Source organism: Pararge aegeria, chromosome 9, assembly GCF_905163445.1.
Source record: "Pararge aegeria chromosome 9, ilParAegt1.1, whole genome shotgun sequence".
Taxonomy (NCBI): domain Eukaryota; kingdom Metazoa; phylum Arthropoda; class Insecta; order Lepidoptera; family Nymphalidae; genus Pararge; species Pararge aegeria.
This window is the reverse complement of record NC_053188.1, coordinates 5605008-5617122: the sequence shown is the minus strand read 5'-3', so window position 1 is coordinate 5617122 and position 12115 is coordinate 5605008. Positions and strand designations below refer to the sequence as shown.

The window sequence follows — 12115 nt, the reverse complement described above, 5'->3', positions numbered from 1 at the left end:
CCCGCAAGAATGAGGGAATCAAATGAATTCCATAAACAATATTGATTTAATGAATATAGCTGGTTTGTATCCATTTCTTTATTGTCAGCTGAAGCACTTTTATGGGAGCCTTCGCTCAATAATGTACTAACTAGAAATACAAAATGTAGCATAAACCATAATGGGTTTTTGTTTACTTGCGAGTATTTAAAATTATTCGAGGATATTCGAGATTCGCTAAGACGTTACTTCCCTTCGCTGTTAGAGCAGACTGGCTTAGTCGCGTTGGGCGCCAGGTTTTATACAACTTGACGGAGGCCTAGAACCTTCTCTACTCGAAAATCGTAAACATGAGGAAAGGTTTCTACTATTCTCGGAATTAGTTGTCGTTTCGTAGGTCGACCATCATGGCCCAATGCGAATTGGTTGACAGGTAGGTGAAATACCTACACGTTACTTTGTTACTCGCGATAATTAACTTTGCGTTCCTAGTAATAAGGTTATTTGTAACAAAGCAATTAAGGCGAAGTCAAATCTGCTTCCTCAGTTGCGTTCAAGATCGCGCCCACCGGACGGCCACTCACCAGAAGCGCAAGCCAGTTTTCAAGCAAGAGTCTTGTGATTAGCCGAACCCTATAGCATGATATCGTATCTTGAATTCAATAACATATCGTCCTAATTCCTTTTTACATTTCGTGTTCCCTTAGTGAAGGAATGAAAATAGGCTTCCAATTCGTAAATGAAAACTTTACTACTATTTGTATTTAATTTTTTAAAACGCAGTATTACTGCCGTATAGACATGTATTATTTGTATCTATATTCCAAAAAATATAACCCCTGTCTAAATGGATAAACCCTGCCTATTTTTTGAATAAGAAGTAAGAAAGTCTGTATCTTCCAAAGCGCCCACGATAATGGTGTGACCACTAGCGACATGTTGCTCAGTTCTTAAGGGTTTTAATTGATTTTATTTTATGCGGTAGAGTATAGTTCAATAAAAATAAAACATTGTAATAGCTCACATTACAATGTTTTTCATTTCATTGATAGTAAGTAAGATAGTTATAAAAGTACTTACAACAATGAATGAATGAATGAATGAATACACTTTTATTGTACACCACATAAACATATAGTAAAATTATAAGTAAAAATTTAACAAAAAGAATACAATTTGGCGGCCTTATCGCTACATAGCGATCTCTTCCAGGCAACCAATGGCGTTAAAAACAGCTCAAGAAGAGAGGTAGGTGGTGCATTTAAATAAACATGCAAATATACCTATATATATAAATATAATATAAACATATAATAAACTTACAATAAAATATATAGATAGTGGTAATAATTAATATATACCTATATAATTAATATCAATAATAAATAAATATATGCAATATTGTCAAACCACAAATAAAACAGAAGGGAATAGGCGTGTTAAAGATCCGCAGATTCAGACAAAAAATGATCTTTGACAAGTTTTTTTAAAAATGGTAATAGACTGTGCCTTTCGGATTTCACAACAACAACAATCTTAAGTATCAATCTTAAGTACAAGGTACTTGGGAACAGTTTGACCAAACTGTTGTTATTATCGCAATATTAGCAATATTATTTTGGTATGCTTCTTTCCAAATAATCTTGAGCAGGCTTGTGACAGGCGTAAATCTCACGATCTTTGCTGTCAAACATCACAAAAAAAAAAAACAAAGTCACATTTGACACCAAAGATTGGAAGATTTACGCCATTCATGAGATACATAATCATCCTGCAGATCTGTGCTTTATAAATGCCTTAACTGACGCAAAATGAATAGGTATTGAAACTGGAGCCCTAAACCCACGGCGACACATCGACGGCCCATTGGCGCAGTTTGCAGCGACCCTGCTTTCTGAGTCAAAGGCCGTGGGTTCGATTCCCACGACTGGAAAATGTTTGTGTGATGAACATGAATATTTTTCAGTGTCTGGGTGTTTATCTGTATATTATAAGTATTTTATGTATATTATTCATACAAAATATTCATCAGTCATCGTAGTACCCATAACACAAGCTACGCTTACTTTGGGGCTTGATGGCGATGTGTGTATTGTCGTAGTATATTATTATTATTATATTAAACCCAATATCAAATCGTCAATAAACGACAAAACTGTCGCGAGATAAACTGTCGTTAGTATGACGTGGCTCGTTGTATGTAATATAGAAGTAAAACTTCTTTTAGCATAACTCATCCACTCCAATATGAACAGGTTTGGAACGAATAAGTAATGGCCGTAACAATTTCCTATGGCGCTATAAAACCACACTTTGACTTTATTTATTCGCAGTAAAATGATCAATATGCGATATTGCCCTTCGATATTATGTTTTCAAACGGCGATAACGGGTTTTTTTCCGTTTCATATCGTTCTATTTTGTGGTACACTTATAATATCGTATAAACGTATGGTACTACTCAATATAAATCTCAAGAAGAACATAAACAGTGTGTTTCAAATAACTACATATTTATTCATGTACCTTATATAGTTAAACTATTGCTTATAAAAGACATTATTTACATGATAAGGTCCTGTTGTGATGTCAGACAGTTGGGCATAGGCCACTTGATATAAGCTATCAAGCTTTGATCCACCAGGCTCCCAGGAAGCTAGCATTTATATGTATATACTTTATGTATAAACTGTTTAACAAAAAAAACCAACTTCCGAAACAAATAAGTTATACCTACTGACAATAACTATTTTCCACAACATTTTTAAAGTCTGTGCCAAGTTAAATGCACAAATGACTAGGTACTTGGTAGCATTATCTTATTAGCTACTATTGCGAACAAAAATTCAAAATTTTACTCTTTAGTCTGTATACTATATTATTTCCGAAAACATTTTTTTTACTGGTTAATGTGAACTGATCGTAACACTTTAACTAACTTTTACAAAATACTCTTAACTACTTTTCCCGGTGTAGTTCCTTCGTTAAGTTGAGCTTAAATCGCTTAGCAACCATATTAAGGTAATCGAATTGTGATTCCTAAAATCAAAATAATATTAATGTTAACTATCTGTATGGAATATTATATATAATATAAATTTCAGATTTAGTTTGGGTTCTATTTATCTGAAATTTATATGATATAGGAGTTTGTTCTCCTCTTTTTTTCCTAATTCTAAGGCTGCCTGGTAGAGATCGCTACTAAGATAAGGCCGCATTTTGTATTTTTATATTTTTTTTTCTTGTATAATTCTTTTACTTCATGTGGTATACAAATAAAGATAAATAATAATAATGCCCAGCAAGTAGTACATTTAACCAGTGCCCGGTGTAGTGAAACCCAGTACAAACATGTGGAAGGACTCGTGGAGATTGTCCCCAAAGAATATTTCAAAAGTTCTCATTTGTTAGCATTAGCTGATAGATTAATGAATGAGCTGTCATCATTATGAACCGTTCAAACTTAATCAAGTACAGTCTTTCAACAGTGTGGTGACCTACTTTGATTATATATTTATTTTATGCAATAATAAAGCGTTTACAGTCTAAAAGCCAAATAAAGTAAAACAATTAACCGGTAAAACCAAAATCTCGTAGATCTCCTCAAATCCCAAAACTGGGTCGCAGTAAAGTCCTTTACGAGAAATTTGCTTAAGTTGAAAAGAGGCTGATATCCGGAACAAAAGATTTAAGTGCCTAACACTGCTAAAAGAAAACATCACGAAAAAACATTTATACATTAACACTTTACTTGCTATTATGCAATGAACAAAAATCGTTGAATCCATACAATTATTAAATAGAACCATGTTGTAAAAGCCAATACAATTTATGTCCTATAATTTTACTGCTACATGCATTTAGATAGAACACCCCAATCCACTGGCATACAGCCTAATGAATGTGGTAAGAATCAGACGGCTGGAGCGGACTGGTATGCTTGACACAGACTTGAGGAGACGGGCCCTCATATCTGCTAAAGTCAACACGAATTACAAAAAAACTACTTATTGACTAACGACTGATTGTAGATTATAATTTTGAAAAAATCCATACTAATATTCTCATACTAATATAATATTATAAAGAGGTAACGTTTGTGAGTTTGTGACGTTGTAAGGGGTAATCTCTGGATCTACTGAACCCATTTACAAAATTATTTCAACAAAGAAAGCTACGTTATTGTGGAGTGTCATAGAATATATATTAACCTTAAAACTGAAAAGAACTTTCGTGGGAGTCAAGTAAGTCGGAGAAAAACGGTCGATCGAAATCGTTTCTTACGAACGTTGGCCTTACGATGAGATATACATGATTGAATTCTGTAGAAAAGTTGTAGAGCTTGATAATGCCTATAAAAAAGGCCGCGATAGCATATGTATAACTATTATTTTTTTAGGTTGACACATACGCGAAAGAAGTCGCGAGGTCCGCTTGTATTTAAATCATTTTGACGACCTCCCTGGCGCAACGGTGAGCGCTGTGAATTTAAATAGGAGTTCCTGGGCTCGATTCCCGGCAGGAGCAATTTAGGAATTCATAATTACTGAATTATCTCCGATCTGGTCTGGCGGGAGGCTTAGGCCGTGGCTAGTTACCACCCTACCGAAAAAGTAGTGCCGCTAAACGATTTAGTGTTCCGGTGCGATGCTAACAGGCTAGCCCGCTACCATCTTAGACTGCATCATCACCAACGCCAGGTGAGATTGCAGTCAAGGGCTAACTTGAAGAGGAATAAAAAAACGAACGAAATTCATGTACAATTAATAACATGCTCTGCAATTAATAAATGCATCTCTCTCATTTTGAAGTTGTTTAAATTCACCATATTTATTCTTCCAGCTGTCCGTACAGTCCGAAATCATCAATGTAGCAAGTGCTTGTTGTGTTCACAACGTAAAGTAAACATAAGAGAGCAAAGAGTTTTGGCACGGTTTGGCTCAAGCCCAGATCTGTGTTGGCTGGCTGAAAGGTAGACAGCATTATGCAGATCACCATATTCTTTGTTCTGTTCCCACGAACTGACGTCTTATTTATTTGGAACAATGTAACATTTTGTCGAGTTGCGTTACTTTTAACGTAATTACAAATTAAAAAGACGATAAATTTTGGACATTCTTTCGATGTATAAATAATCCGTTAATTACTATAAATTTTACAGTAGCTTTTAATCTTTAGACCGATTTGAAACAGGGAGAAGGTTGTTTATTATTTAAATATTATTTTGTGTACAACCTCACCCTTCTTCTTAACTTCTTGTCCTTGGTAGGTTGCCTGGTAGAGATAGCTTTTAAGCGATAAGGCCGCCTATTGTACCTTTACTTTATTTCTTTCAATTGTGTTTTGCACGACTCATGATGCGAAGCACCAGAGAGTGCTTTACGATCGAAAAATTTTTTTCGCCTCATTTCGGCGGCTATTTTTATTATTATAGCCATGTTTGTTCACGGAATCAAGATATTTTGCATACTATTGTCGAGACAATTTAATGGAGATTAATTCCATACTTTTAAAAAATTGATTTACTGCAATAGAATTGGAAAAAAACACCAAAATAGGTCATAAAATTTTCCTGTCCGTCATGTGTGAAACCCGAAAACACTCTAACTTGTGAAAAAATCCATTTTTTGAGTTAATTCTTTTTTTTTTAATTCTAATCGACGATTGTAGGTCACTGAATGCGAATGATTAATTAATTCAGTGTAGTTTAATTGCAATTAATAAAAAATAGCCGTACTAGGAAAGTGATGCACAGGCGCCCCTGGTGGAATAAAATGTACATAACATCTATAGATATAGATATATCACCATCCATGTTAATTTTACATGGATATATATAGATATACAGTCATGCAGTTTTTGTTTTTTTTTTTTTTTATATTTGATAATTAAATGAGTATTATGAGTCGTGCACTTTTGGATTTTTTTTTTTTGCTCTGTATATGGTCTTTAATAAGGTTTGGTTGGTTATACAGGTTTCACTATTTTGGGATACGAAAAACTCTATCCTTGTCCTTCAGAGAAAATCGGATCTATAAGCGATAATAGTACGATGCGATGTCTTAAATAGACTTGTAAATAGATAGTCTGGATCATTCATGCATCCCGACAGATATTTTGTGTGTCAATAAACACCTATCTAACTGTGGCAGTTTTAAATACTATCCTTGCCCGTCAAACTATTCTAAGCAAAGACATTACTTTGCGTAACCCGGATCTCACTGAATGGGCAGCCGCAGTGTAAAATATAGACAACTTGACAAGGTTTCAAATTAGCAACTTGCGTCGCGCCGAGTGATGGTGTGAGGCGCTTGTAAATAAATTAAGGGCTTCGTTTGTATGCACAAAAAGTTACCACAAAAGGTTTCCCAACACTAACAATATCGCTGTAACAAGACGGGAACGTTTCTCTACACTCTAGAGGTGCACGTTATTCGCCAAGCCATTGTCTCGCTCGGTATACTGCGAGGGTTCGACCGAGGGATCCACTCGCAAACCATTGTCTAGCTTACTTTACCTGCCAAGACGCTTTCATACAAAGCCGTCGCTCGTTCCGACACTTGTGTTTATTTTTTGTTTTATGCAATTGTATGTTCCAAGTGTACCATGTGAAGACGAACGCAACCCCGCTCGTTTGTGAATTGAAGTGTGCACTTTTCTATTTATATCGCTGTCTATTTGTGCCTTGACGCTATCTTATATAATAACTGGATTTTTTAACTGCTTTGTTTATATATTTTTTCGATGCAGTGCTTATAGTATATCATCACAATCATTGGAGAGAAGCTGGCGTTACTTTGCGGAATTAGATATATCATATACAAAAAAAAATTAAGCTTCATTTGCTATATTCGGCAATGTACTCTCTCTGTAGATGACGACTTTACAATGAATATAATTGTTAAGACATAGTATTATATCGTCATACGTCTACTAAATACACAATAAATTATAAATTGCACCGCAGAAGCTGTCTACTGCTTTTCGCGGAGTAAAGCAAATTAAAAGCGTCATTTTCATAATTCTGAATGAATTTGTACAGAAGTGCGTGTTTCAAAGCTGTGTTTTTTACAGGAGGCAGAGACCGCCATCACCACGATGAACGGCCAGTGGCTAGGTTCCCGGTCGATCCGCACCAACTGGGCCACGAGAAAACCGCCTGTAAAACGCCACATACAATAGAAATACTGCTATTAACGTCAAGTCTAAAACACTTCACTTATTATGCAGGACATGTTCCTTACATGCCTGCGAAGTGTAGCGCTGGCTATAGGCGATGGCTTTCCACCTACCATAAGGTGGGCTGTCTGCTTGTTAGCAATTAAAAATGCTACATTGATTTCATAAAATGGATAAATAATTAAAATTTGGATAGTATAATTTTATTTATACCAGATATTTTACAAAATTGATTAGTATTTTAACAAATATGCTGATATATTATGAAATTCAAGCTTAATTTGTTATATTCCGCGAAAGGAGAATCTGTATAATCTAATTTATAATTTCTTCAATCCTTATACTCCACACCAAACAGATATTCGGCAATGTACCCTCTACGCACGTTTCGCTCCGAAATCGGAGCATCCTCAGGATATGTTGACTTTACAATGACTTACTCACTTAGTCATACAGATTCTCCTGTTTTTCGCGGAGTATAGCAAATTAAGCTTAATTTTCATAATATATCATGGATTTCCGCAAAGTAATGCCTTCTTCTATCCAATAAATATGCTGATAGTTATAACTTAATTAATAAATAGTTTTGGAGAAATAATTTAAATTATATTGACAACCAATGTTAATGACATTGAGCTGGTGGGTATTTTTTTTTTTAATAAATAATAAATAAATAAATATACTACGTCAATACACACATCGCCATCCTGCCCCAAAGTAAGCGTAGCCTGTGTTATGGGTACTAATAAATTTATGAATTATAAACATAAACACTTACAAAATACATATTAACACCCAGACACTGAAAAACATTTATGCTCATCACACAAACACCTTCCAGTTGTGGGATTCGAACCCACGGCCTTGGGCTCAGATAGCAGGGTCGCTGCAAACTGTGCCAACCGGCTGTCAATATATAATATAATTTGATATAAATACGACTGTATTATCGATACACTGGAGTCCTGTATCGACTCGAACGATGCAAAGATACCTCCCGGTGTCGTCGTTACCATAAGTAGTTTTCATTGAAAGAAAGAAACTTTGTTAAAATTTTTATTTATTGTTTACTTAGAAACTGTATAAACAGAAACAAGGTCAAATTTTAGTACCACCACCAATAATCGTTGTTACGCGTTCTTGGTGCCTCGTGAATGACAACATGATTGGTGTTATGGTGTCCGTTACCGATGTTATAGGTATTTGATGTCTGAGATCTTCGGTTGCACTCTCCTCCCTGATTAATAAAACCATATGTTATTATATCAATCAATCAACAAGAGCCCACGAACATAGACTTTATAATCAGATAAATGTCGAGGCTATCCAGCTTTTTTTTTATTCCACTACAAGTTAGCCCTTGACTGCAATCTCACCTGGTGGTAAGTGATGTAGTCTAAGATGGTGGCGGGCTAGGCTAACCTGTTAGGGAGTATGGTAGTCATACCCCTAATCGGTTTCTACGCGTCATCGCCGGTACTCTTAATCGCTTGGTAACTAGCCACGGCCAATGACTCCTACCAGACCAGACCAGAGAAAGTTCAGAAATTATAAATTCCCAAATTGCCCCTGCTGAGAATCGAACCCGGGATCTTGAGCCCACTAGTGGGATATTAATATCTGATGGTGATGGTGGTGTGGTGGTCGTGCTTTTGATACTTCCTTAATGTAGATTGTTTTGACGAATTTCCTCGTGCAGTACACTGTGCTCTTGTATCCCATGTAGGGACAATTTGTTTCGTAATTTCTGAATTGTCTGTTAATGGAAGGCTTCGGCCACTTTACCGACAAAAACGTGCCACCAAGCGATTTAGCGTCCCCTTACGATGCCGCGTAGATGCCGTTACGGGTTTGGGTTCAATATCACATCATAAAGAATTACTTACAAAAAGCCATGCAAGACATCTTTTCACTCGGGTGGGATTCTAAAACAGAAAGAACAAGATAGTTTTAGTACTGAAAAAGAAGAAACACAAACAAAAATAATGTTTTTTGTAGTCATAATTGATTTTTTTAAGTTTACTTTTCTACTTTATTTTAAATCTTTCCCACTACACTTTTGTTGTTACATAAACTCGGAACAGGGGTCTACCCAAAGAAAACGGTCTTCACGACAAAAGTCTGCGGACCCCTGCTTTAGAAAAGAGCTATATAACCTTTTTTAAAAATTATTTACCTTTAATTCATTGGTATTGGAGCTATCAACAGTGTCAAAAGATACTTCTCCATTGAAAGCATTAGGGGTCTGGTCGGCTTTCAGTGATCCTTCACTGCAAAATAAAATCGAGAATTAAATATTTTGGCGACATTTATAGAAAAAAAACGTTTCACCAACATTTAGGTGATAACAAGTGGTAAACAGTATATCTAGGAATATCCTTAGGTTTCTTATTTAGGCATTGCCTTGTACGTTGATAGTGAGTACGAGCATAAGTTGCGAAAAGTATGATGCTCCCGTCCCCTCCTGGCGCATCTCCATACAAAAGTCATTGACAGATCATTCTGCTTTTATTATTCTCCATAACCTAACCTAGATATAGCTTTAACTCAGCATAATCTACATTTAAACATAAACAATATATATTTATTTTTTAAAGATGAGATTGAATATATTTAAAGAAAAAGTCTTAAAATAATAAATAAATATACTACGAAAATACAAACACCGCCACCTAGCCCCAAAGTAAGCGTAGCTTGTGTTATGGGTACTAAGTTAGCTGATGAATATTTTTTTTATGAATAAAATACAAGCGCGCTTCATCTTAGGCTGCATCATCACTTACCATCAGGTGTTATTGCAGTCAAGCACTTGTCTAAATATTTAAAAAAAAAAACCTGCGTGCCACTGAGTTCTCCATAATGAGCTATATGGCGTGTAGATGTCTCTCAATAAGTTCAAAGTTTATATAAAACGTAAGCTTACAGAAAAATCCCATTATAATATAAAGGATTACTTAAACGATAAAATAGCTTGGATGTGAATTGCTCTAGCTTCATAGCTGAATATAAATTTACTGTGGGATGGTGATAACAAAAAAAAAATTTACCCGGCTAAGTTTGTTGTGGGCTGGGACCAGGGCGCGTTTGGAACCCTCGTAGCTTTAGGTTTAAGTTGGCGAACGAAGTTATCACCATCCCATTACAATTATGTAAACATTTATGTTATGATAAAGAAATTTTGAATTTTGAATTTTTTGAATTTTTGCGTCTATCTATGCGCCGGCCTAGCGTGGTGCATTCTGAAATGAGACTCGTACGCAGTGCTGATAGTCAGTGTGTCAGATTATGGGGCAAATTCGTACATAAACTGATAGAGTATATATAAATGCGCACCTTAGTAGTTGTGACTGTACGATGACAACCAAAGCGATCAGGCTGAACAATGCAACTACTGCTTTATTCATTTTGCAGATTTCTGGAAAATGGCAAGACATAAGTTAGTGTAAAAAAAATAGCATTAGACCATTTAGTCCATTTGACACCTGCAGACCGTGGGAACACCATGGCGGCATTGGTTTTACTGATAATCTGATAACTATGTTATCTATGTACGGTAGTTGACAGCCGATGGGCGCAGTGAGACCCTGCTTCCTGAGTCCAAGGCTGTGGGTTCGAATCCCACAACTGGAAAATTATTGTGTGATGAACAGGAATGTTTTTCAGTGTTGTGTGTTTATCTGTATGTTATAAGTATGTGTTCTTATAATAAGTATACAGATAAACACTGAAACTCAGCAAAATATTCATGAGTTATCTTAGTACCCACAACACAAGCTAATGTTTTATAGTTTAAATACCTTGGAAAGCCTGGACGCTTTCCAAGAATTAAAACGTGTTAAAATTCGTCTCTAGAATGCAAGCTTGTTCTGTGAAATTCGTCCAGATCGGTGCTGTGTTGAGTCGAACATTACCAACGCACACACAAACAAACAAAGAGCCAATTTTATAATATAAGAATGTACGATTCCCAAGAGCCTGTCATAAACATGCATACTTATTTCATTTCTAATATCGTAACGTAATGTTACATTGGCAACAGGGATATAGCCTTTGTCACCTATGCACAGATGAGCGAATCTAGGCAAAAGTCACGTAGATAGCTTGCATCCAAGATCACTTGAATCCCGGGAAGACTGACGTTTCTCACGGGATTTTGAAATCAAAAAAGTCGCGGACAACATCTATTGTAGGACATAACTTCTATGTATCATGGAGAGCGGTGCTAGCGCATTGGGTAGGAGCTCGACTTTGCTTTCGGGGCGCCGAGTTCGAATCCCAGCAAATTTTCTAAGTTATTCGTATGTGCGTTTTAAACAATTAGATCACTTTTAATTAAAATACACAACAGTAGTTAAAAGTTAAAAAAAAGATATTTTTTTAATCGAAAAACTTGGTAGGATCTTTTTTAAAGAATCTATAAAAGTGTAGAATAGGTAACCAGGAATAGTATGCATCAATAGCAAGCGCTACTAGTACTCCATTTGTATCAAGTACGTTCACATATTATAACTCATTATTTTCTATATTTTTTTGAAAAGTTAAAAATTCTGTATAATATAATCCACTTACTCACTTTGCTCACAATATTTATCACAGAATATAATATGTTGACTATATTTAAAAAGTAAACACCTTCAATAACACCTAAAAGTATACTGAGTTATTATTTGGTACTTACATACTTATATATAGCTAGCAAGTGATCACTTTTAATGATCGTGTCCTTTGAACTTTGAATAACAAAACATTGGAATTCGAAATTCTTATAAGAGCGATAAATAAGTGAAGTATTTTACCTTATTTATATTTTTTATAATAAAGCGTTACGCGGACAGTGATAAGAATATGTAAACTTATACGAAACTAGCTATCCTACTTCGCCCGCTTGTCTACGCCCGCGTGTTGGTCTCTTGTGAGTTTCTAATGTTGCGAAATTCTTAAATGATTTGAAATAATA

The 12115-nt window shown here is 35.4% G+C and overlaps 1 long non-coding RNA gene across 1 annotated transcript; it reads right to left on the bottom strand.

Moving 5' to 3' along the window:
• Window positions 1-8269: 8269 nt before the first annotated feature.
• Window positions 8270-9430, bottom strand: LOC120626409. Its single transcript, XR_005658857.1, has 3 exons — window positions 9335-9430; window positions 9045-9083; window positions 8270-8395 (listed from the first exon to the last, which is right to left on the bottom strand). It is a non-coding gene; the product is annotated as an uncharacterized LOC120626409 (long non-coding RNA).
• Between the last annotated feature and the right edge of the window lie 2685 nt (window positions 9431-12115).